We start from the raw sequence: 22822 nt of genomic DNA on the forward strand, positions 1-22822 counted from the left end.
CACACACACACACACACACACACACACACACACACACACACACACACACACACACACGTTTACTCTGGTTCTCCGGGGTAAGACCATGACCTTCCCATCTTCTGCTCATCTCCACATCTCCAACCTGGGACATGCTGCCCCTCCCCGGGGGACACGCTGCTTTCCCTGGTCAGGCTCCCCTGGCTATGCCAGCCCCAGGGTACCTTTCTTTTCTTTTTTTTTCTAAAGATTTTATTGGGGAATTGGGGGAGGGAAACAGCACTGGGGAATCAGGGAAGGAAAACAGACAAGTTGCTGTCCTTTTGTTCTTCAGTCTAGTTGAGGAGGACGTCCCTTCACTGGCCCATGTTGGTATTGTGATCATTACCTCTTCCTGGGTGAGGCAGTCGTTCACCAGCCATTGGACGGCTGCTCATGGTGGCTCACGAAAGCTCACGCTGGCTGCCTGACGTTCACACTGCAGCCTACACCATCGCCTGTGACTCACGGCAGCCCAGCTCCAGGTCGAGCTGTTGTTCACCATCTTAGCTGTAGAAGGCAGTGTCCCTGGCCCTCATGTGGGATCCGACCGGGGCCCTGCTGCTCAGAGCTGGCGTCCCAAGCCAACTCTTAACCAACGCGCCACTCGGCCGGTCCAGGGTACCTTTCTTATTGTCCTTCTGTTTGTCTCTTTCTCTCTGTCAGAGGCTGGGTCTTTGTCTACATTTGTGTTTCTCAAACTCGACTGCACATTGTAATGTAGCTTTAAAGAACCCCGATGCCCAGGCCATCCTCAGAGCAAATGAATCAGTTTCAACTAATGGTTTAGATTTTTCAGGGCTCAAACCTCAGCGGGGAGGACAGTTGAGCTCAGGCAGCCTACAGCGGACCCCCAGTTCCCTGACCTCTGCTCCTCCAGGCTCCCACCTCCCCCCTCTGAGGTCTCTATTTTGGTCACCCTCCCTTTTATTCCCCCCCCCCGTCCATTCCCCCATCATTTATCTGGTACCCACATATAAAGGCCACTAATCTACTGTCCCCATCACTTTTTTACTGCCTATCAGCTCCCTTCTACCACTGCTGTCCACCTCATGCTGCTTGGGCTCCGCCCACCATCACCATAACCACTCCCTGGAAACCCCCCTCCCTCTCCTGTTGTGGTACCTGCCTGGCAAAATGCCAAACATCTCCTGCTGCCTGGCTGCACCAAGCCAGCCCAACCCTGCTCGGAGCATCCCACACCAGGCTGGCAGCTCCCCCTCTAATTCCTGGTCTGGAATGGGCTCACCCTGTCACCCCACAACCCCACTATGTCTGTCCATTGCTCCCCCCCCGCCAGCAGTGCTTCTCAAGCTTTAATTTGCTTGTGAACCTCCTAGGGATTTGGGAGGGGGTGCAAGGTTCTGCCCAGCTAACCAGCCCCCAGGTGGTGCTGACTGCTGGTCCGTGCAGCCCACTCTGAGTGGCAGGGTCTCGGATGACTTTTTTCCCACTTTCTCCTCCATCCGTGGCTCCCTCCTCACTGAGAAAACAGATGGTTCAGATACAGTTCCATCGCCTCCTGCCTTTGAAGTACAAACTCACCCAGCTCTTCACTTGTCACTTGTTCCCACATGCTTCAGTGGCGGAGGCTCTTCTCTTGCTCGGGCCCCTTCCTTCCCTCCCCACTGCACCATCCGTGTTCTTTTCCCAGACCATTCCCACCACAGAGCTTCCTGATGGAGTTGGCTTCTCCTCACTGCTTGGCCACCTGCCTGTCTCTCTTTTGCTTTTCTTGTTATCTCCAATTTCCTTTTGTAAAGATAGCTGTCATTTTTATTCAAATGAAACATGCCCGTAGCTTAGAATCACAAAACATGGGCAGCACCCCCTCTGATTTCTTCAAGACAATCATTTAAACTCTTTTAGCAATTTTTACCTCCATGTTTCCTACATAGTCTGTGTACATTGTTTCCTTCCAGTTTTAGACTTTACACATCAACATCCCACTTTGCAAGATGAGGGTTAACGCTCTCTCTCTCTCTCTCTCTCACACACACACACACACACCAACACACACACACACACACACACACACACACACACACACACACCCCAACATATACTTCCTATCTTCTACCCTCCCAATACAGTTGCATAATAATATTGGTCAGGCTGGTGGAGCTTACACATTGCGGAAATATTATTCACAGCTCTATGTGGAATACTATGATTTCTTCCTGCTCCCCACTTTTTCATAATAGAATTTATTCTTTAGAGCATTTTTAGGTTTACAGAACAAGTGAGCAGAAAGTGTGTATACGGCCCATCCCCCCCCAATTTTCCCTATGACTATAACATCCTTTATTAGTGTGGTGCAATTGATGAGTGAACAGACACACTATTTTTAACTAAAGTCCATAGTTTACATGAGGGGCCACTCTGTGTTGTATGTTCTGTGGGTTTTTTTTTTTTTTTTTTAGCTGAGCCATCCTGCTACCTATTGGCAGCTTAGCGGCTGCTCAGCTCGGGCTGGCCTCGAACCGCTGTTGCTCAGAGCTCAAACTCTTGAGCGAGCTCTTAACCAACTGAGCCATTCGGCCGGCCCTTGTTCTGTGGGTTTTGACAGATGCAAAGTAAGTGTCATGGACCCACCATTATAGTGTCATACAGAATAGTGTCACTGCCCTGAGAATCCCCTGTGCTCTCCCATCCCTCCCCCCATTCTCTCTCTTCCTCTGCATAAGCCCCTGGCCACCACTGGTCTTTTTCCTGTCCCTATAGTTTTGACTTTTTCAGAATGTCATGTATGTGGAATCATACAGTATACTTTTCAGGTTGGCTTCTTTCACTTAGCAATAGGCTAAGGTTCCCCCATGTCTTTTTGTGGCTTCGATCATTCATTTCTTTTTATGAACATTGTATGGGTGGACCACAATGGACTTATCCATCCACCTATTGAAGGACATATTGGTTGCCTCCAAATTTTGGCAATTATGAATAAAGCTGCAGTAAACATTCAATGTGCAGGGTTTTGTGTGGATATGTTTTCAGTTCATTTGGGTAAACACCAAGGAGCGCTAGTTCTGGATCATATGGTGAGACAATGTTTAGCTTTGTAGAGAAACGGTCAGCCTGCCTTCCAAAATGGCTGCACCATTTTGCATCCCCATCAGCAGTGAATGAGGGTTCCTGTTGTTTCAGGTCTTCACCAGCACTTAGGGTTGTCAGTGTTTTGGATTTTAACCATTCTAGTAATTGTGTAGAGGTATCACATTGTTGCTATTTGCTATTCTCTAATGACATATGATGTGGAACACCTTTTATATGCTGATTTGACATTTGTATATCATCTCTGGTGAGGTGTCTGTTCAGATCTTTTGCCCATTTCTTAAGTGGGTTGTTCATTTTCTTATTGTTGAATTTTAAGTTTTTTTTTGGTATACTTTGGATAATAGTCCTTTATCAGATAAACAGTTCTTTATCAGATCAGACATCTTTTGCAAATAATTTTCTCCCATTCAATGGCTTGCCTTCTCGTTCTCTTAAGCATGTCTTTTGCAGAGCAGAAGTTTTAAATTGGTTTCCCCCTTCTGAACAAAAGTTTGTTTTCTTGGGTTGAAGAACTTTTTTTCAGGGGAGGGCTTGTTTTTCTATGTGTTTATGGCTAATTCAACCCACATTCTCTCCAAGTTATAGAAATCTCTCTAAAGTTCAAATACGTTCGGTAGTCTATCAATTTCATCTCCTTGAAGAAACCTTTTCTAGAACCTTCTGACTTATTCCAATGGGAACTGCCTGCCCTCCAGGTCTGCTGCCCAGAGTAGCTGCCCTGAGAACCCCCTTCACCATCATCTGAGAGATGCTCTTCCCCTCTCTCTTGTGTTGGCTTCTCCTGATTCCTGGGCTCCAGGTCTTACTTTTTCTTCTTTCTTTTCCCCCTTGTTTTTAGTGGAGCACATCCTTCAACAGCTTTCTTAAGAAAGGGTGCATGCGAGGTAAAAGTTTTGAGCCCCTGTAAATCTGAAAGATCTTTTCTTTTACTCTTGCTTTATTAATGGCTTGTCTAGGTATAGAATTCTAGGCTGAAAATCATTTTTTTTTAATACTTTTGGAAACAGCTCCCTTGTGTCCTGGTTTCCATGGCTGCTGTTGAGAAACCTGATGCCATTATGATTCTCGATGCTTTGTAGAATCTTGTGGAATGTTCTTCTGTATTGTGGAATGTTCTGAAGAGTATTTACAGGTGACTGGCCTCAGTGTGGGTCTATTTTTACCCTTTCGTTGGATTCTCTGCGGGCCCTTTCAATCTGAAAACTCAGGTCTGTTCTGATAAATAGTTAAAGTATTAGGGCCGGCTGAGTGGCTCAGTTGGTTAAGAGCTCACTCAAGAGTTTGAGCTCTGAGCAACACCGGTTCGAGTTCCGGCCCGAGCTGAAGAGCTGCTGAGCTGCCAACAGGTGGCAGGATGGCTCAGCTAAAAAAAAAAATAGTTAAAGTATTTCATTGTCTGTTTCCTCTTCCCTGTTTTCTCTGTTCTCTTTTAGGAACTCCTTTGTTCAAGTGTTAGATTCCTGCACTGGCCTACTGATTTTCTTACTCTTTCTTTCCTATTGTCCACATTGTGGCAGCCATGGAGGTGGGTTTTCCTTTCAAGAAAGAGCGTGCCGCTCAGATGCGAGGATTGCAGTTGATGGACAGCTGTTGAGATCCACCACAGCCTTGCAGCCAAGACCAAGGTTTTCTTGGGCAGACCCAGCCAGTGACGGAGCAAGCACAGTGGGGACACTGGGGCTTGGCAATTTTTGCCCAATGTGGGGCTCCTCTCACGGACAGTCTTTGCTCTGGGAACCCCACTGGGGTGGCCAAGACTTTATTGATTGTCATCAAAGTTAGGCTCTCTCCCGGCCCAGATCCTGCTTCCTCCTCCTTTATTTTTCACGGGCATCAGCCACCCCCACCCTCATCCCTGCCGTGGCTCTTTGCACTCCTAGCTCCACCTCAGCATCTATTCACTGGAGGATCCAAACTGACACATATATCATTATCATTGTGCTCTACTTTTTGGAAAATTGCCTTAACTTTATCTTCTAACCCAGTGGTTAGCAACTTTTTTTTTTTTAAAGATTTTATTGGGGAATTGGGGGAGGAAACAGTGTTGGGGAATTGGGGAAGGGGAACAGACAAGTTGCTGTCTTTTTATTCTTCAGTCTAGTTATGGAGGACGTCGCTTCACTGGCCCATGTTGGTATTGTGACCATTGTGCTCTTCCCGGATGAGGCAAATCGGTCGCTGTCCATTGGACGGCCCTCACGGCAGCTCACGCCGGCTATCAGTCACTCACGGTAGCTTACGGCAGTCCACTGCAGCCCCACTGCAGCCTATGCCATCGCCAGCCACTCATGGCAGCCCAGCTCCAGGTCGAGCTGTTGTTCACCATCTTAGCTGTAGAGGGCGCAGCATCACTGGCTCTCATGTGGGATCTGAACTAGCGGCCCTGCTGCTCAGAGCTCACGCTCCAAGCCACCTCTTAACCAACGAGCCACTCAGCCAGCCCCAGCAAATTTATTTTATAAAGGGCCTAGTGGTAAATATTTGAGTCTTTTTGAGCCGTGTGGCCTCTGTCACAACTATTCGACTCTGCCAATGAGAAATGATCCACGGACAGTACATAAATAAATGGGTGTAGCTATGTTCCAATAAAACTTTATTTAAAAAGCAGGTGAGGTGGGATTGGACCTGCAGGCTGTAGTCTGCTGACCCCTTTTAAATAAGTTTCTGTTTCTGCTAACATATATATATATATATATATATATATATATATATATATATATATATATATATAAAGATTTTTAAAATTAAAATATAGCTAATATAAAATGTTATATTAGTTTCAGGGGTACACCATAGTTATTCAGCATGTATATACCTAAATAAGTGATGACTATGGTAAGTCCAGCAACCATCTGACATCATCCTATGCTATTGTAATATTATTGATTATATTCCCTATGCTGTACGTTACAACCCTATGACTTATTTGTTTTATACCTGGAAATTTGGACCTCTTATTCCCCTTCACCTTTTACCCTGTTTAAAATTTTTCAATTATAGCTGACATTCAATATTATTTTATATTAATTTCAGGTGTACAGCATCATGGTTAGACATGTATATAATTTAAGAAGTGATCCCCCTGACTAGTCTAGTACCCACCTGGCACCATACATAGTTATTAACATATTATTGACTATATTCCCTGTGCTTTACTTTACATCCCCATGACTATTTTGTAACTACCAATTTGTACTTCTTAATCTCTTCCCCTTTTTTACTCACTCCCAACCTCCTCCCTTCTGGCAACCATCAAAATGTTCTCTGAATCTATGAGTTTGTATTTGTTTTGTTTGTTTATTTTGTTCTTTAGATTCCACATAAAAGTGAAATCTCATTGCATCTGCCTTTTTCTGTCTGACATACTCCACTCAGCACAACACCCTCCAGGTCCATCCATGCCCCCACAGATGGCAAGACCTCATTCCCTTCTATGGCTGAGCAGTATTCCAGTGTATGTGTACCACCTCCTCTTTATCCATTCCTCCATCGTCGGACACCCAGGCTGCCTCCACATCTTGGCCATTGTAAACAATGTTGCAATGAACATATGGATGCACTCATCCCCTCGAAGTAGTGTTTGGGTTTCTTCAGATAAATACCCAAAAGTGGGATTACTGGGTCCTTCTTTGTCTCTTGTTATAGCCTTTGTTTTAAAGTTTATTTTGTCTGGTATAAATATTGGTACTCCAGCTTTATTTTGTTTGTTTGTTACCATTTTCATAAAATATATTTTTCCATGCCTTTACTTTCTGTCTCTGTTTGTCTTTCAATCTGAAGTGAGTCTCTTGTAGGCAGCATATGTAAGGGTTTTATTTTTATTTTTTTATTTTTTTTATTTTTAGAGTTTTTTTATTGGGTAATTGGGGGGATGGGAACAGTACTGGGGAATTAGGGGAAGGGGAACAGACAAGTTGCTGTCGTTTTGTTCTTCAATCTAGTTGTGGAGGACACTGCTTCACTGGCCCAAGTTGGCACCATCATTGCGCTCTTCCCTGGCGAGGCAGATCAGGCGCCGGCTTCTGGACGGCCGCTCACTGCGGCTGCTGGCCGCTCACGCTGGCTGCTGGCTACACACGGTAGCCCATGGCAACCCACTGCCACAGGGGCTGCAGCCTACGCCGTCGCCGGCGACCCACGGCAGCCCAGCTCCAGGTTGAGCTGTTGTTCAGCATCTTAGCTGTGGAGGGCAGTGTCACTGGCCCTCATATGTGGGATCCGAACCAGGGCCCTCTGGCATCCCAAGCGAGTTCTTAGCCATCGCGCCACTCGGCCGGCCCAGGGTTTTATTTTTTTATCCAGTCAGCCCTCCTATGTCTTTTGAGTAGAACATTTAATCCATTTACATTGAAAGTAATTGTTGATAGATATGTAGCTATTGTCATTTTATTATTCATAAATTTGACCTTTTTTCCCCCATCTTAAAAAAGTCCCTCTAACATTTCTTGTAATACTGGTTTGGTGGCGATGAACTCTTTTAGCTTTTTCTTGTCAGGGAAGCTCCTTATCTGTCCTTCGATTCTAAATGATAGCTTTGCTGGGTAGAGCAATCTTGCTTGTAGTTCCTTGCTTTTCATCACTTTGAGTAGTTTGTGCCAATCCCTTCTGGCTTGCAAAGGTTCTGTTGAGAAATCAGCTGACAATCTGATGGGGCTCCCTTATTAGTTATTAGTTGCCTTTTCTTGATGCTTTTTGGGTCCTTTTTGTCTTTAACCTTTGCCATTCTAATTATAATGTGTCTTGGTGTGGGCCTGTTTGGGTTTATCCTGTTTGGGACTCTGCACTTCCTGGGCTTGTACGTCTATTTCCTTTGCCAGGTTAGGAAAATTTTCAGTCATTATTTCTTCAAATAGGTTCTCAATCCCTTGCTTTCTTTCTTCTCCTGGTACCCCTATGATGCAAATGTTTTTAGACTTGATGTTATACCAGAGGTCTCTTAAAATACCCTCATTTTTTTTGGATTATTTTTTCTTTTTGCTGTTCTGACTGGATGTTTTCTGCTACCTTGTCTTACAAATCAGTGATTTGATCCTCTTGTCTGCTGGTGATTCCTTCTAGTGCATTCTTCATTTCAGTTACTGTATTCATCACACCTGACTGGTTCTTTTCTATGGTTTCTATGTCCTTTTCTGTGTTTGCTCTCTCTGTTAAAGTTCTCATTAAGTTCTTTTAGCATCCTTATAACCTTTGTTTTGAATTCTGTATCTGGTAGGCTGCTTGCATCCATTTTGTTTAGTTTTTTTCCTGGAGTTTTCTTCTGTTCTTTCATTTGGGATGTATTTCTTTGTTTCCCCATTCTGGCTGCCTCTGTGTGTTTCTATGTATTAGGTAGATCTGCTATGTCTCCCAGTCTTGGCTGGGCGGCCTTATGCAGTAGATGCCCTGTGGGGCCCTGGCACAGTCTCCCTGGTCAACTGCTCTGGGTGCTCCAGGAGTGTCCCTTGTGTGGGTTGTGTGTGCCCTCCTGTTATAGTTGAACTTTGGTAGCTATTGACAAGTCAGTGGGTGGAATTGACCCTCATGCTGATTGGCTGTGGGGTTTTGCCACATCCACAGCTTACAGGCTGTTGTGTGGGGACTTACCCCACTGACTGGGATTTGCCCCAGTGGGCTCTGGTGCCTATTGAGATTGCCCTTTGTGTGTACCACTTGTGGGTCTAATTGTGCAGTGCTTTGCTGTGATCTGAAGCCAACCTCCAATTATGTTGGTTCTGGGCCTCTTGCAAGGGGCTCTGGTGCAGGCCCTGGTCACCCACTCTCTGTGACCAGCTGGGGACTACCTGGTAAGAGCTACAAAGCATCCACAGTTGGTCGCTGCCTGTGCTAACCATGGAGGCTCCTGAGAAAGGCCATGCTGCGAGCTGATGATGGCTGCCACCAGCACCTGGCCTGGGGTAGCTCTGCAAAATACCAGGACATGCCAAGGCCTGCTGCCACCTGCCAGCTCTGTTAAGTTTCAGCCATTAATAACGCCTTGTGTGGTACATGAGTTGGGTGAGGCAGGGTCTCAGGGAGTCACTAGAGTGGGGAGAGTTGTGGTCATCAGGTTAATGTACACTCTGGTTTGGTGCCAGTGCTGAGCCTGAAGCTACTTAGCAAAAGTTCCAGAGCACACTGAGGCCAGTTGCTGCCTGCCCAGGGTCTGTTGGATAGTTTCTCAAGAAAAAGTGCAATGTGGGCTGGGCTGGCTGCTCTTGGAGAAAGTGCCTCCAGCATTGGGGGAGTTGGGTGGGACGGGGTCCCATTGAGTCAGCAGGGTGGAGCAGCAGAGCTCACAGACTAATCAGATTTGGTCTGTGGGGATCACTGTGCCAATCAGATTCAGATTTGGCCATAAGCGTAGGGGGCTGGCTCAACACAGGAAAGATGGTGCCCGCCTGCTGGCTGCATGAGAGGAAGACCTTTCACAGGGAAAATGCCGACTGTCCTCCAGCCCTCTTTCCAAAGCCACACACCTCAGTCTGCCCCCTGTATGTGTCTCTGAGGCTTCCCAAGTCACTGCCCCTCTGCTGGAGCCCAAGGTGAGTGCCAGCGAGCCAGCGAGTCTGCACGTGGGCTGTTTAAGAGGACACCTGAGTTTCCCGCCACCTTCCGTGCCACCTGGGTGGTTAGAATCCCCATTGTTTTTCACAGCCAGATATTGTGAGGGCTCCTCTTCCTGGCATCAGTACTCTGGGCTGGGGAGGCCCGTGTGGGGCTGGGATTCCTCACTTCTCTTGGGGGGAAGCTCTGCGGCCAAGATATCCCTCCCGGTTCTCAACCACTACAGGGAGGTTGGGGCCTGTTCCGCATCTCTGTCCCTCCAACCAGTCTCAATGTGGCTTCTTCTTTATATCCTTGGTTATAAAACTTCTGTTCAACCATGCCTCAGGTGGTTCTCCAGGTTGATTGTTCTATAATTTAGTTGTAATTTTAATGTGTTCACAGCAGGAAGCAGGCACAGTGTTTATCTACGCTGCCATCTTGGAGTCTCTGCTATGATATTCTTAATGTCTAAGAACTTTTTTGCTTTGTTTCATTCATCCTCAGAGTGTGTTTTTTTTTTCAAAATAGCATCTAATTTTTGTTTCATAGGTGCAATGCATTTTCCTAAATCTGAGCATAGTAATAATAGTTTTGTTTTTAAGTTTTCTTTTTCCTTTATATTCTGTTTCCTCCAAATTCTGTTTTTCTGTTTTCGTTCTGCCTCTTATATTAGAAAATTTTCGTAAATGTTGATCATAAATATCTGCTCATATTTATGTGATTTAAAGAGCCCATAGAATAGAATACCAGGTGCCTTTGTGTGTGTGGTGGGGGGGTGTTGACTGGGGCATGAAGAAACTTTCTGGGGTGAGGTGTGGGTTACATAGGTGTATACCTTTGTCAAAACTCATTACGCTGACCACTTAAGACCTTTTGCATTTCACTAGAATTCTACCTGAATTAAAGCAGATAAAAAACAGTTTACGAAAGTAAGCTGCTGAGTAGCCCCGCTGGTGGGAGGGCTGGCTGGCTCAGGGGTTCACTACAGAGAGTTTGAGTTGGGCTGTTTCATTGGGAAATCCCTGATGACAACTTATTTAGGTATTCTTCTCTTGGTGAGTTGGACTCTAAGATAAAAGAGAACTAATACAAACAGGAAAAAAAAAAAAGGCAATTTGGAGGAAGCAGAAACTATGTAGGGAGAAGAAAACTAAAACAAACAGGTGTGGATGGAAAAGGGGCCACATGTTAAACCTGACAAGCTAAGGAGACTGAAAATAACTACAGAGGATGGTGTGAACATAAAAATTTCTAACTAAGGTGGACCATGGTGGGAAGTCAAATCTCCAGTTTCCTCATTAAGTTAATCTGCCTTTTCAGTGGGCCTGTTCTTTGTCTTTTTGTACCTAAGATAACATCTTTAATCCTTTTTCTGGACCAAAGCTGGAAATTGCAAAAACCTCATTATTATTCTTGTCTCCTGATTACCATCTTTATGTGCTGTAAAAAGCGAACTGTTAGCTATCCTGCACCCACCTGTATGGGAGGAGTACCTGTCTCTCCAATTTACTTTTATCCAATCCCAGAGATTTCCCCCTTCCCCCGCTTTCCTTTCTCCCACCCCCTTAATCTATCACCAGTGGATTTCATGTAACCTTCCTCCTTTGATTTTATGTATAAAATAAGCTGTAGGGCTGGCGGAGTGGTGCGTTGGTTAACAGCTGGCTAGGGTCCCGGTTTGGATTCCACATGAGGGCCAGTGACACTGCGCCCTCTACAGCTAAGATGGTGAACAACAGCTTGACCTGGAGCTGGGCAGCCGTGAGTCACCGGCTGCCGGCGTAGGCTGAAGTGGAGCTGCAGTGGGCTCCCGTAAGCTACCGTGAGTGGCCGGCAGCTGGTGTGAGCTGCCAAGAGCTGCCGAGAGTGGCCGTCCTGAGGCTGGCGACCGATCTGCCTCACCTGGGAAGAGCGCAATGATAATATCAATATGGGCCAGTGAAGCAATGTCCTCCACAACTAGACTGAAGAACAAAAGGACAGCAACTTCTCTGTTCCCTTTCCCCGGATTCCCCAGCACTGTTCCCATCCCCCAATTTCTCAATAAAATCTTAAAAAAAAAGAAAAGCTGTAAAACTGCCATTCTTCAGAGCATTTTCTCAATCCGTTGAGATTTTGCTTCCCGGCAATTGTCGACAGTTTGGCCTCAAATAAACTCATAAGTTTTCTCTTAGGCTAGATATTTTTCATCAACACAGGAGACGAGAGAACAGTAACCAAATATCCATTGCTGATATATTCAGAGATTGAAGGGAGTCAACTCTAGAGTGTCCTTCGTGGAGATTGTAGTCCTGACTTCACTGTTCTGGGAGCCAAGAGGGGGAAGAAGCAGTCAGGATGGAACACTCATAGAAGCTTCTGGTCAGGCGTACAACCCCCCTTGTCACGCTGTGCCCTGGGCTCAAAGACCCAGTGTTTTCTCCTCTCTGGAGAATGAACCTTTGGCCTTTGTTGGGTGGGGAGGGCAGCTGCCCAGCTGTGCTTAGTGGAGAAGGAAATCTGAGGATTAAATCCCTTCTTAGACCAGTCCTCCAGTTTTTGGCCCCAGCTTTGCTGTCATTTCCAGGGGTACTTAGTCCATTAATACCAGTATCTTTGGGGGTTTTGTGGGCTCAACTCTTAGTGCCCCTGGTTTTTCTCCCAGTTTAGTGTTCACTTTAGGTGCAACATCATCAGACTGCTAAACCACATACCACATGGTTATCTGCCTTCCAGATTCCAATTTTTTTAAAATTTGTTTTTCATTGGGAAACAACAGTGTGTTTTTCCAGGACCCATCAGACCCAAGTTAAATAGTTGTTTCAATCTAGTTGTGGAGGGTGCAGCTCAGTGGTCCATGTGGGGATCGAACCGGCGACCTTGGTGTTATGAGCACTGCACTCTAGCCAACTGAGCTAACTGGCTGCCCCCAGATTCCAAATTTTGTTGCTGTTGTCTCCTTTTCACTTTATTAGTTCTTCCTGATTCATACTGTGAATAATGCCCCCCCCCCCAAGTGTTCATGTCCTAATCCCCAGAATCTGTGACTTTGTAGATGTGACTAAGGTAAAGGACCTTGAGAAGGATCCTGGGTTGGTCAGGTGAGCCCAGTCTAATCATACAAAACATGAATAGCAGAGTATTTTTCCCAGCTGTGGTCAGAGACAAAGTCGTGATGAGAGGAGCAGGGCCAGAGAGGTGCTATGTTGTTGGAAAGATGAGGCCACAAGCCAAGGAATGCAGGTGCCCTCTGGAAAAGACAAGGAAATGGATTCTCCCCTACAGCTTCCAGAAAGTTCTTCCAGAAAGAGCTTCCTAGAGTAGCCCTGTCAACACCTTGATTTTAACCTAGTGAGACCTCTGTTGGGCTTCTGACATGTAATCTATAATGATGATAAATTTGTTTGGTTTTAAGTAACTAAGTTTGTGGTAATTTGTTATGGCAGCAACAAAAGACAAATATACAGTCGTCCCCCCCTTATCTGCAGGGGATACATTCCAAGACTCCCAGTGGATGCCTGAAACCACAGATTGTACTGAACCCTACATCGTCTATATTATTGCCTATACATACATACCTATGATGATGTTTAATTTATAAATTAGGAACAGTAAGAGATTAACAACAATAACTAATAATAGAACTGTTATAACACTATACTGTAATAAAAGTTATGTAACTGTGGTCTCTCTCTCTCCAGTAATTTTTGTATTTTTCAGTCCAAGCCTATTCCCGAGTCTGTGTAACCATCCCTTACTCACAGTAATTGGCTTGATGTAACTTGTTTCAGGGGAACCCTCGCTGAAGTCTTTGTATAATCTTAATGTTTTCTGGTGTCAACCGGAACACGTTTTCTGTTCATGTCTTCCACCCACAAACTTCATCCATTTTCCATCTTAACTAAGTACTTATCGTGCACTGTGGCTATAACTTTTGCCGTCTGAGGTGCGACAGCAAAACTACCACAAATTTCTTTTTCCTTCTTCACAATTTCACATATAGAAGATTTGTTCTTACTGTAGATCTTAGTAACCTCAACATACATTGTTTTTCTTTCCTTAAGTTGAGAACGTTCACCTTTTCACTTAACGGAAGAACTTCACGGCTTCTCTGTGGCAGATCAGAATTGCCAGCATCACTACTCTTGCACTTTGGGGCTATTATTAAATAACATAAGGGTGATTTGAACACAAGCATGGTGATGTGGGATGGAGCGTGATGGTGCAAAGTTTCATCACGTGACTCAGAATGGTGTGCAATTTAAAACTTATGAATTGTTTTTTTTCCTGGAATTTTTCTTTTAATATTCAGACCAGTGTTGACTGCAGGTAACTGAAACCTCAGAAAGGCAAACCGCAGGTAAGGGGGGAGAACTACTGTATACCTTAAAATATCCACTCACTTCCTTTTAATGGGGTTTCAGAACACAGAGAAATTAAGTGTGTGTGTGCTCCATCCATCTTTAACCAGAAGTCTATGCTTGCACCTGCTTTCATCTCACCTTCCAGGAAACATTCTTATCCAAGTCATTTTTGCCTTTTTTGCCTGTAAATCCATCCTGTTTTCCTTGACGGTTCAGCATCTTTGAAGTCAGGTGTGTACTCCCTGTCTCCTCCTTCAGATGCTCTTCTCTTGGTTTCCATGACTGTCCACACCCCTGGTCTTCCTCCTACTTTACCAGCTGCTCTTTCTCTTCCACCCTGCTTGGATTCTCCTTCACGTGACCTCAAAATTGTGGAGCTCCTAAGGGCTCGATCCTGGGCCTCTTCTCACCCCTCCGTCTCCAATGTGACCTCATGGCTTTCAACGCCATCTTTATGTTGACGTCTCTGATAGTCTGTCGCCAGTCAAGAGACTTCCCCGTTGAGCTCCAGACTCTTACTATCGAGTCCTCACTTGATACCTTGTTTTGGACATCTCATGTGCTTCTCAAGTTGAAAATATCCGTGGCCGAATTATTGAGTGTCTCACCCTAACTCCTGCCTCCCTGGAGCCTTCCCATCATCCACGCACTTATCCAACCCAGAAATCCCAGCTGTGTCCTCCATCCCCTTCTTTCTCGAACCCTTCAGCAAATTCTGTCTCCTAAATCGACCTAGAAGGCATTTCCGTCCCTGTCTTCAAGGTCCGCCTTGGTCCAGGCCCCCTCCATGCCCCCTCCATCATCATCACACTGGTTTCCTGTACAACTCTGGTCTGGCTGCCACGGATTCTCCCCAGAGCCACTGGAGGGATTTTTAAAAATGTCCATCATTATATTGCTCCCCCTACTTAAAAGTCTCTAAAGGCTTCCCAATCCCACCCAGAGAAAACTCCATTCTCTTCCCACAAAGCCTACGGGGTGGAGCCCCTTCCTGTCTCTCCCCTTCACAAGTTGCTCTCCCATCATTCTCTCTGCTCTAACCACACTGCTAGATATTTTCCCACACTCATGAAACTCCAGCTTGCCTCTGGGCCTTTGCGCTGTCCGTTCTTGCCGGATGCTCCTGCCTCCATCTGCCCAGCTCCTCATTCTTTAGGTTTCAGATGACATGTCCCTGGTCCCCTATGCAGGGCGGGTGCCTCCCCCATCACCCCTCTGGTTATGTCCTTCACAGTGGGATTTGAACATGGACGATCAATTTCATTTATTCGTTTCCTTGGGTTTTATTTGCTTTGCCATTTTATGTAAGCCCCCTGAGAGCAAGGGTGGTATTTGTCACTGTCCAGTTTCTAGTACAAGCTCACGGAGCTATGTGAGCTCTGTGAAATCTGGGGGATGAATGGGTAAAACGAATGAATGGACACCTATCACGTGCCAGGGGCCTCCATGTACACCCAATGCTTTATTTTCACAAGAACCCTGTGAGGTTGTCACAACTGGACTATGCTCACTTTCCAGCTTCTCTTGAGATGAGCTGTTCTGGCCAGTGAGTGTGGGCAGACGTGAAGGGAGCCACTTACAGCTTCGGCTCATGAAAACCTCACGTGGGATTTCTGCTCTCTCTCTTCTTTATCTGTTAGTGGTGGCAAGGGGTGATGACAGAGCCACAGGATGAGAGGAGTCTGGGTCCCCAAAAGACTGAGGGGGGTAGAGTCTCCCCCCAACCCTGCCAGACTTTGCATAAGCAGGATATAGGCTCTAGAGAGCCAAGTCAGTGTAATTTCCAGGCTTATTTATTTACAGCCAGCTCACCTTAGTTAATACACCAAAGCACCTCATGGAGGTGGCCGGTAAGTATCACTGTGGGGGATGCTTTTGCTGAGAGGTTTTCACCCAATGCAGATGTGTTTTCTGCAGGCGGGTTCTGGCATGTCCCCCAACAGAAGCCAAGGCAAGGGGCTCACAGTGCATGGCATGTCCGTGTGCCAGTGTGCTGTCTGGGTCTCACTAGGCTCCCATGTCAGGTCCATCTCTGTGGCTTTCACAGACAGCCCCCAGGAGGCCTCAGGGAAAGTTGGTTGAATCCACAAATTAGTGAACTGGTCACCTGCCCTCCTCTGTGCCTCTCTGTCCCTTGAAGTGCTCGAGAAAGTCCAAGTTTTTAATTGTACAGAGATCCCATGAGAAGAAATGACTTCCCCAGTATCATAGAGAAGCAGGATGCCAAGAATCAGCTGTGCCCCGTGGGGCCACTGGGAGTGCATCCTGGAGCCTTCCAGAGGCTGGAGAAAGGTGCACACTGGGGTGGGGGAAGGCTCCTCTAAGTCCCCAAGGTGACCCCCCCAAACCTTACTGCCCACTGCCCCTCCTCCAGAGGACAGAGGCATTCCAGAGCCTTCCCTCCCCCTCCCCAGCCAGCTCTGCGTGGCTCCTGCAGCCTGGGCATCCACATCACTCAGTATTTTTAGCTTTACCACCTGGCACCTGTGGTCACTGTCTTTGCCCAGCCTGGCAGTGGCCCCGCTACAGGCTTTAAAGGGCCAGCACCCACCAGCTGTAAGGGAGACTGGCTCCTGCCAACACAGGCCACCGTCCCGCCAGGGCAGGTGATGGAGGGGCGGCCCCCATCGGAGGTCCCCAAAGCTGGAGGTGGGAGCTGGGGGAGAGGGGGGAAGAGGGCAGGACCTCATGGCCACCTGGCCCTAAGGCACACACCTGTCTCATTCTGGGGCTTTCCAAATGCTGGCTTGCTCCAGTTGCTCACCTGGGAGATCCATTAAAATGATGCACCCATCCACCCTAAGACTGGAGGCCGCAAAGTCTCAGGGCAGGGCCAGGTGTGTGTACTTTTTAGCAATCAACTCAGGTGATTCTGATGCCCTATCTCCCCATGTCATATTCGTTTGTTCATTCATTCCTTCATTCACCAAGTATTTTGAGCTCCTATTATAGAAATAATGACTCTTGCTGGAGTTCATTGCTTTGGAGTTTTAGAAGCACTTCCACGTCTATGATCTGTCTCACTGCATCCCCTAACTTGGTTTGGACGATAAGACACACCCGCAGGGCTCCTTGGGGCAGACGTGGCCTCCCTTTTCCTGACTCCCTGGGCACAGTGCACCCACACCCATCCAGGCGCCCATCACTCCTCAAACCAATCTGGTTGCTTGTCTGTCTCTCCCAGCAAGCAGTGATCCAGTGAGGGCTGAGGCGGGGGCTCCAGCCCCCAGCTCAGGCCCTTGGCCCTCTGCAGGTGCTTGGTCACTGTGTGCTGAGTGATAAACTGACAACCATGGCAGGAGCGTCCCCCCCATTTCACAGATGAGGAGACCCAGGCCCACAGAGGGACAATGACAGACCTGGGGTCTAACAGATTCAGGGAGGAAGCTGGCAGGGGTGGCAGGAGCCCACACCCCCCCACCTCCCTCAAGGGGCCTGGAAGGGGCACCTGGTTGGCCCTGAGCCTGCCCTTCTCCCCACCAGGGCAGTGCTGACTCAGGCGGTGACGGTGGCGGGGGTGGGCGGGGCCGGGGCAGAGGTGACCCTTGTCTCCCCTGCAGATTCTTCATCCATTACAGGAGCCTAAGGTCAGGGCTTGGGTAATACACTTGGCTGGAGCCCAGGTTTCCCTGCAGGTGGGGGTGAGGAGAACTGGCAAAAGGGACAGTGGTCCCCGGGGCATGACCGTCACCCAGGCACAGTGCACAGCCCCTCTCCCCCAGAGGTTTACAGAACTCACATTTGCTCCCACCAACTGGACACACAGTCACACACTCACTCCCCAAATACCCAATCACACAGTCACACAAACCGTCACTCCCCACCCTCTCTTCTATTCTTACACACACACACACACACACACACACACACACACACACACATTTTCACGTCTTAATTCAACAAAGACTCAGTGTTATCAAGTGTCAGTTCAGGGCAGGGAGGAAAGGTGGCTCTCAGCTCAGGGTGGGGCAGGAGCTTCCTGGGGGACTTCCTGGAGGAGGAGGCATAGCAGTTGGGTCTGGATGGTGGGTATCCAGGGAAGGGAAACCTGGGCAGAGTTTCATTGGGGGTCAATATAGGGGAGCAGAGTAAGATGAGGTGGGTGGGGTTGTCCAATCACACAGGCCGTGAATGCCCAGCCACGTGTGGACTACATCCTGGGGGGCTGTGTAGGACTCTGAGCAGGGGGGACATGACTACAATGGGAGAGGCCAGGAGGATTACTGTGGGGCCAGGAGGGGCTGGACAAGGGAGAGGCTGGGGTGACAACCAGGTGAGAGACCTGAGAGTCAGGCTCAGGGAGGTGTGGTGGGCGGTAAGCAGTGGTCTGAGAGGTTCAGAGGTAGGTCTGCCATTCCCCATGGGGCCCCAGCTCTGAGCCCTGCGCCCTCCTTCTGCCCACCCGCTGCCCACCACGGGCACTGACCTCCGCAGCGGGACCTCTTCCAGCAGCTCTTCTTCATCCTCCCTGTGGAAGCAGACGAAGCAGATGGCTGGCACATCGTCCACGCCACAGCCCAGGGGCCAGGCCGGAGGCAGCTCCAGGGCAAGACAGGGGGCACGGCTGGGGCTGGCCTTGCCAGCATCTTCCCCAGTCTGGGCAGAGGTCCCTGAGCCAGAGCGCTCCAGGGTCAGTAGCCTGTTGGCCTCGGGGCCCCTCGCCTGCCCACCTGCCACCCGTGCCTTCTCACTCAGGTTACCCGTCGCCTTGGTGGGTGAAAGAACCTGTGGCTCTGCCAGATGGGGATGTCTGTTCTGACCCACAGGACTTCCAGCCACAGGGCTGGGCCTTGGGAAGTGGGTTGCAGTCGCTGGGACTCAGAGGTGGCTCGCTGGTGAACAGAGGCCCAGCAGGGCTCTGTGCTGTTTCTTGTGGAGCCCTGGGCCCCTTGGCCGCTGCCTGTCAGAGTCAAGACTGGGAGGACAGGCTCTCAGGGACCCTGTCCATGAGTCCATCTGTTCATCTGTCCAGGCGTCTGCTCGTCCCTCTCCAGCCAGTCCCTCTCCAGCCAGTGCGGGCAGTGGAGGTGGCTTCCCTAAGAAAGTTTGTTCTCTCCTGCTGGAGTGGGTGGCAGGGGTGGCTTCTGAGAGGGATGATCAGGACCTGAGGCTGGGAGGTGGGGGAGGACCAGGTAAGGCTGGCACGGTGCCCACGCTGTCCCCCTGTCGTCCCAGCTCCAGACCAGCTCCGACTGGAGGACTGGAGACCGGAGCTCGCTCCCTCCGCTCCTGTTCCCTCCGACTACAGAGGCTGCTCTGGCAGACCGGCTGGGCTGTGGGTATTAATAGCTCCACATTCACGCTGAGAAGCCGGAGGTTAACTCCTTCCCTGCCAGAGCTGGGGAGGCTGTCAGGGACAGCTGGTGGCTACAGGGAACAGAGGGAAGGGCCACGCCTCAGTTCCACCCCCACCTGACTCTGGCCTGCCTCCGTAGGACCCTCAAGTGCCACCTCCTGCCCATGAGTCTCTGTGCAGCACTCAGTATCTGGATCTTGGTTAGAGTGTCCTGGTCACCTGCACCCTCCCAGGTGAGACTGGGGGTGCAGAACAGCACCCCTGGGATGGGCAGGACTCTGAGTTCCAGGGAGCACCCTCAGGCCTCCTCCACTGGCACATGTGCCACTCAGCTCACTGGGTTTTCTCCCCTGCTTCCTCCCCTCCCTGCAATGTCCCTTAACAAACAGCATCACGGTCTCTGGGTCCAGTTCTGCGCCTGGCTTCCTGTGGGACCCGTCCAAATGAGCCGCACACAGCCCCTGAGGGACCCAGAGATGAACTACACACACAGCCGTCTCTTCTGCTGAGGAGGCGGGGAAGCCGGGTAGAACTTGTTTGCTTTTAAAATGGTTATTGAGCACCTGCTATGTGCCAGGCACCCAGCAATGAGGAGGGCAGACATTATTTCTGCCTTAGTGGCTTACATGTCATGGTGGGAGGACAGAGGGGCCACAGCCTGTCTACAGGGTGCCCCAGTGTGAGTTAGGAACACGGTTTCCTCCTAGCAGGTGCAGCCACAGCCAACTCCCCCCGTCCCCCACCGCCACCCCCAAACCATAGTGTGGATCGCAGGCTGGGTCTCAGCCTCATTCGCCTCCTCTACAATTTACAACATGCACAACCATTTGCAGTGGCCCAGAACATCGGTAAACACAAAGAACATAAATTCAGATTGTGGAAAGTGCTATAAGAGAATAAAGCGGGAGATGGGAGAGAGGTTGATGATGGGATAGGGTGTGGTGTGATAGGGTGTTCAGGGAAGACCTCTGGAGGACTAACCTTGGAGCTGTGACCTGCAGGGAGGGGGAGGGAGAACAGTCCAGGAAGAGGGATCAGTAGGTGCAAGGGCCCAGAGGCAGAGGGTAGGAGCAAAGGAGAGGGTCTTCCAGCCAACAGAGTTTGCCAGAGGACCCAAGAGGTGGGACATCACCAGCAGAAAGAACAGTATGTGCAAAGGCCCAGAGGCACGAAAGGATGAATGGGGCATACAAGGCAGGGAGAAGACGGAGTGATGTGGTCAGAGATATAGGAGGGATTCATTCCAGACCCAGCCCTCCTGGGGGCCCTGAGGAAGGAGGATGGGTGGGAGGAGGAGGATGGATGTGGGAACTTGGGTCAGCGGAGGGGCTGAAGAGGTGGGTGGGTGGGGGGTGGAGAGTCTTGGAAGGAAACATCTATATTTGTTGAATGGAATTCCACTGGCTGGAAGGACAGATCTGGGCCTCCAGGGCAGAGAAAAGGTGGGGGCTGGGGACACAGCCCAACGTAGGCTGTGCGCATGGCCTGGGGTACCAGGCAGATGGCCAGTGGGGGCTGATACGCACCCTGCGTCTGCTCTGCCTGTAGAATTGTGACAGCGTGTGTGTGTTGGTTGCCTTTTTCTATAATAATTGGTCCATCCAAAGGGCTGCCTTATTTGAATTAGTCTATCCAAAGGGGGTGACTTTTTTCTGATTTGCACAAAGGCACCTCATAGACAGGGCTAGGGGGGGTGACACAGGGGACCCCAGGTTCCAGTGTGGGCTCTACTGTGACTTGCTGTGTGTTTTGGGCTGGTCACTGTCCCTCTCTGGACCCAGAGACCTAGAGACTGAGCTAGAGGCCAGCTAATCCAAGCCCGATGAGCTCAGAAAGGGGGACTCCCCGGGCCACACACCAGAGCTGGCCACTCGGACTCTCATCTCATCTCCCTGCTCTGTGTTCTCTGCTCTGAGGCAGCTGGGGTCTCATACCCCAGAGACCCGGTGTTTCTCTGGGGAAGAGGACAGGGGACAAGAGGAAAAGTGGAGATTAGGGGAGGAGGAGGCAGAGGGAAGGAAGGGCAGGCCAGGCCGTGGCTCCCTGGGGTAGGGATTCAGAAAGGGTCAGGGTGCCCCAGGCCTCCAGGCGCCCCTTCCCTCCTCCCCTGGGTCCCATGGGGTTGTCATTTGCAGACGTTAATTATTCATGATGCTGGGGCTTTGCCTAGTTTTAATGCACTCTGATGGCATTCTTGAGCTAATGGGGAAAATCAATAGGTTTTAATTCTCAGTGGCTGTGAAGCTCTATCTGTCTCCTGTTTGGGTGGCTAGGTCTGGCCCTGGGGCTGGGGGTGGAGGCTCAGACCCCATTCCTTCTTTCCAAGAGCCTGACGCTCCACCTTTCCTTCACTCACCCCTGCCCACTTCTGACTCCAGCCTGGAGACAGAAGATTCGAGTCACCAGGCAGTTCCAAACGCTGCCCCTTCATCTCAGAGCAGCCATTCGTCCCCTGCTCCCTCCCCCAAAAGAGACAGCAGACCCTGCTGGACCCTGCGCCAGACCTATGGGCCAGAAGTGGGCCCCAGCAGCAGCCCTACCAGATTTGGAGGGGCTGGAGTCAGGCCTGTAGCTCTTGGCTCTGGTGTTTTTTTTTGGCCTGGGGGAGGTTTTCCTGCCCACCCCTCAGGGTCGGCCTCAGCCTGGTCATCCTTTTGGGCTCAGGATGGGCTCCCAGACCTGTCTGGGGCATGGGGAGAACCTGGCCCAGGACTCACGTCCTTGCAGAGACTTAAACATAACCTCCTGGTGTTATTGCTTTGTGTGGTTATACACTCAGTTATCAATTCAGGCCATTTCCCTGACAGGGCTGAGAGCCGAGAACATTGATGGGGCATTAAGAGCCAGTCCAATTGCAGACCATACCCTCCCCCACCCCTGCCCCTAAGTCCACCTCCTTTATGAATCCTGTAATTATCCGGTGACTAGAACAACCGCATCACAGTGTATTTGTGTGTGTGTTCAAAGAGTTCATTAGGCAAGCGTAAACATGTAAGATACACCATAGCCCTCAGAGTGCTGTTTTTGGCATTTCTTAATGTTTCCAGAACTCAATGAGCCTCCAAAAAACGAAGAGGCCTGAGGTGTCTTGACCTTGGAGAGGCCCTGCCTGTTCCCCAAAGCACCCAGGCCTTTCTCGATCGATGGACCCAGGGTCCACACCTGGCTGGCAGGCAATGCCTGCATCCTCCCCAGGGGCTGCCCGTTGGGTTCCTAGCCTGGTGCTGTGGCCTCCAGAGCCCAGGCACCAGGACGTGGAGAATGGTGACTGCCAGCACCCCCACCCCCCTCATCCTGCCTGCCTGGCCCAGTCTAGTCTCCTGCCCTCCCTGACCCAGGCCCCAGGGACACGGGGACCAGTCCCAGGCCACAGGCCAGACAAGAAGGTTTGGGGCACCGCTTCACAGTGGGGCAGACCTGGCATGAGTCCCTTTGACACTTGATTCCTGTTCTGCCCCTCACCCCCCTTTTGTTTTCCATTTGGACTTAGGTGCACAGGAGGCTGAGTTAATCCTTCTCTTCAGTGCAGGGCATATTGTTCTTGGTCTATTCATGCCACCCTCCCATTTTATCTTTCTTTCTTTCT

The 22822-nt window shown here is 49.4% G+C and overlaps 1 protein-coding gene across 1 annotated transcript in view; it reads right to left on the reverse strand.

Annotated features, from left to right (window-relative positions):
• Window positions 1-19177, reverse strand: part of SBK1 (SH3 domain binding kinase 1) — a 53712-nt gene extending 34535 nt beyond the window's left edge. The window contains exon 1 of the mRNA XM_019648644.1: window positions 18367-19177. The gene's annotated coding sequence lies outside the window, so the exon portion shown is untranslated. The remainder of the gene's footprint in view (window positions 1-18366) is intronic.
• Window positions 19178-22822: the final 3645 nt, after the last annotated feature.

This window comes from Hipposideros armiger, unplaced genomic scaffold (assembly GCF_001890085.2).
Source record: "Hipposideros armiger isolate ML-2016 unplaced genomic scaffold, ASM189008v1 scaffold_126, whole genome shotgun sequence".
NCBI lineage: Eukaryota > Metazoa > Chordata > Mammalia > Chiroptera > Hipposideridae > Hipposideros > Hipposideros armiger.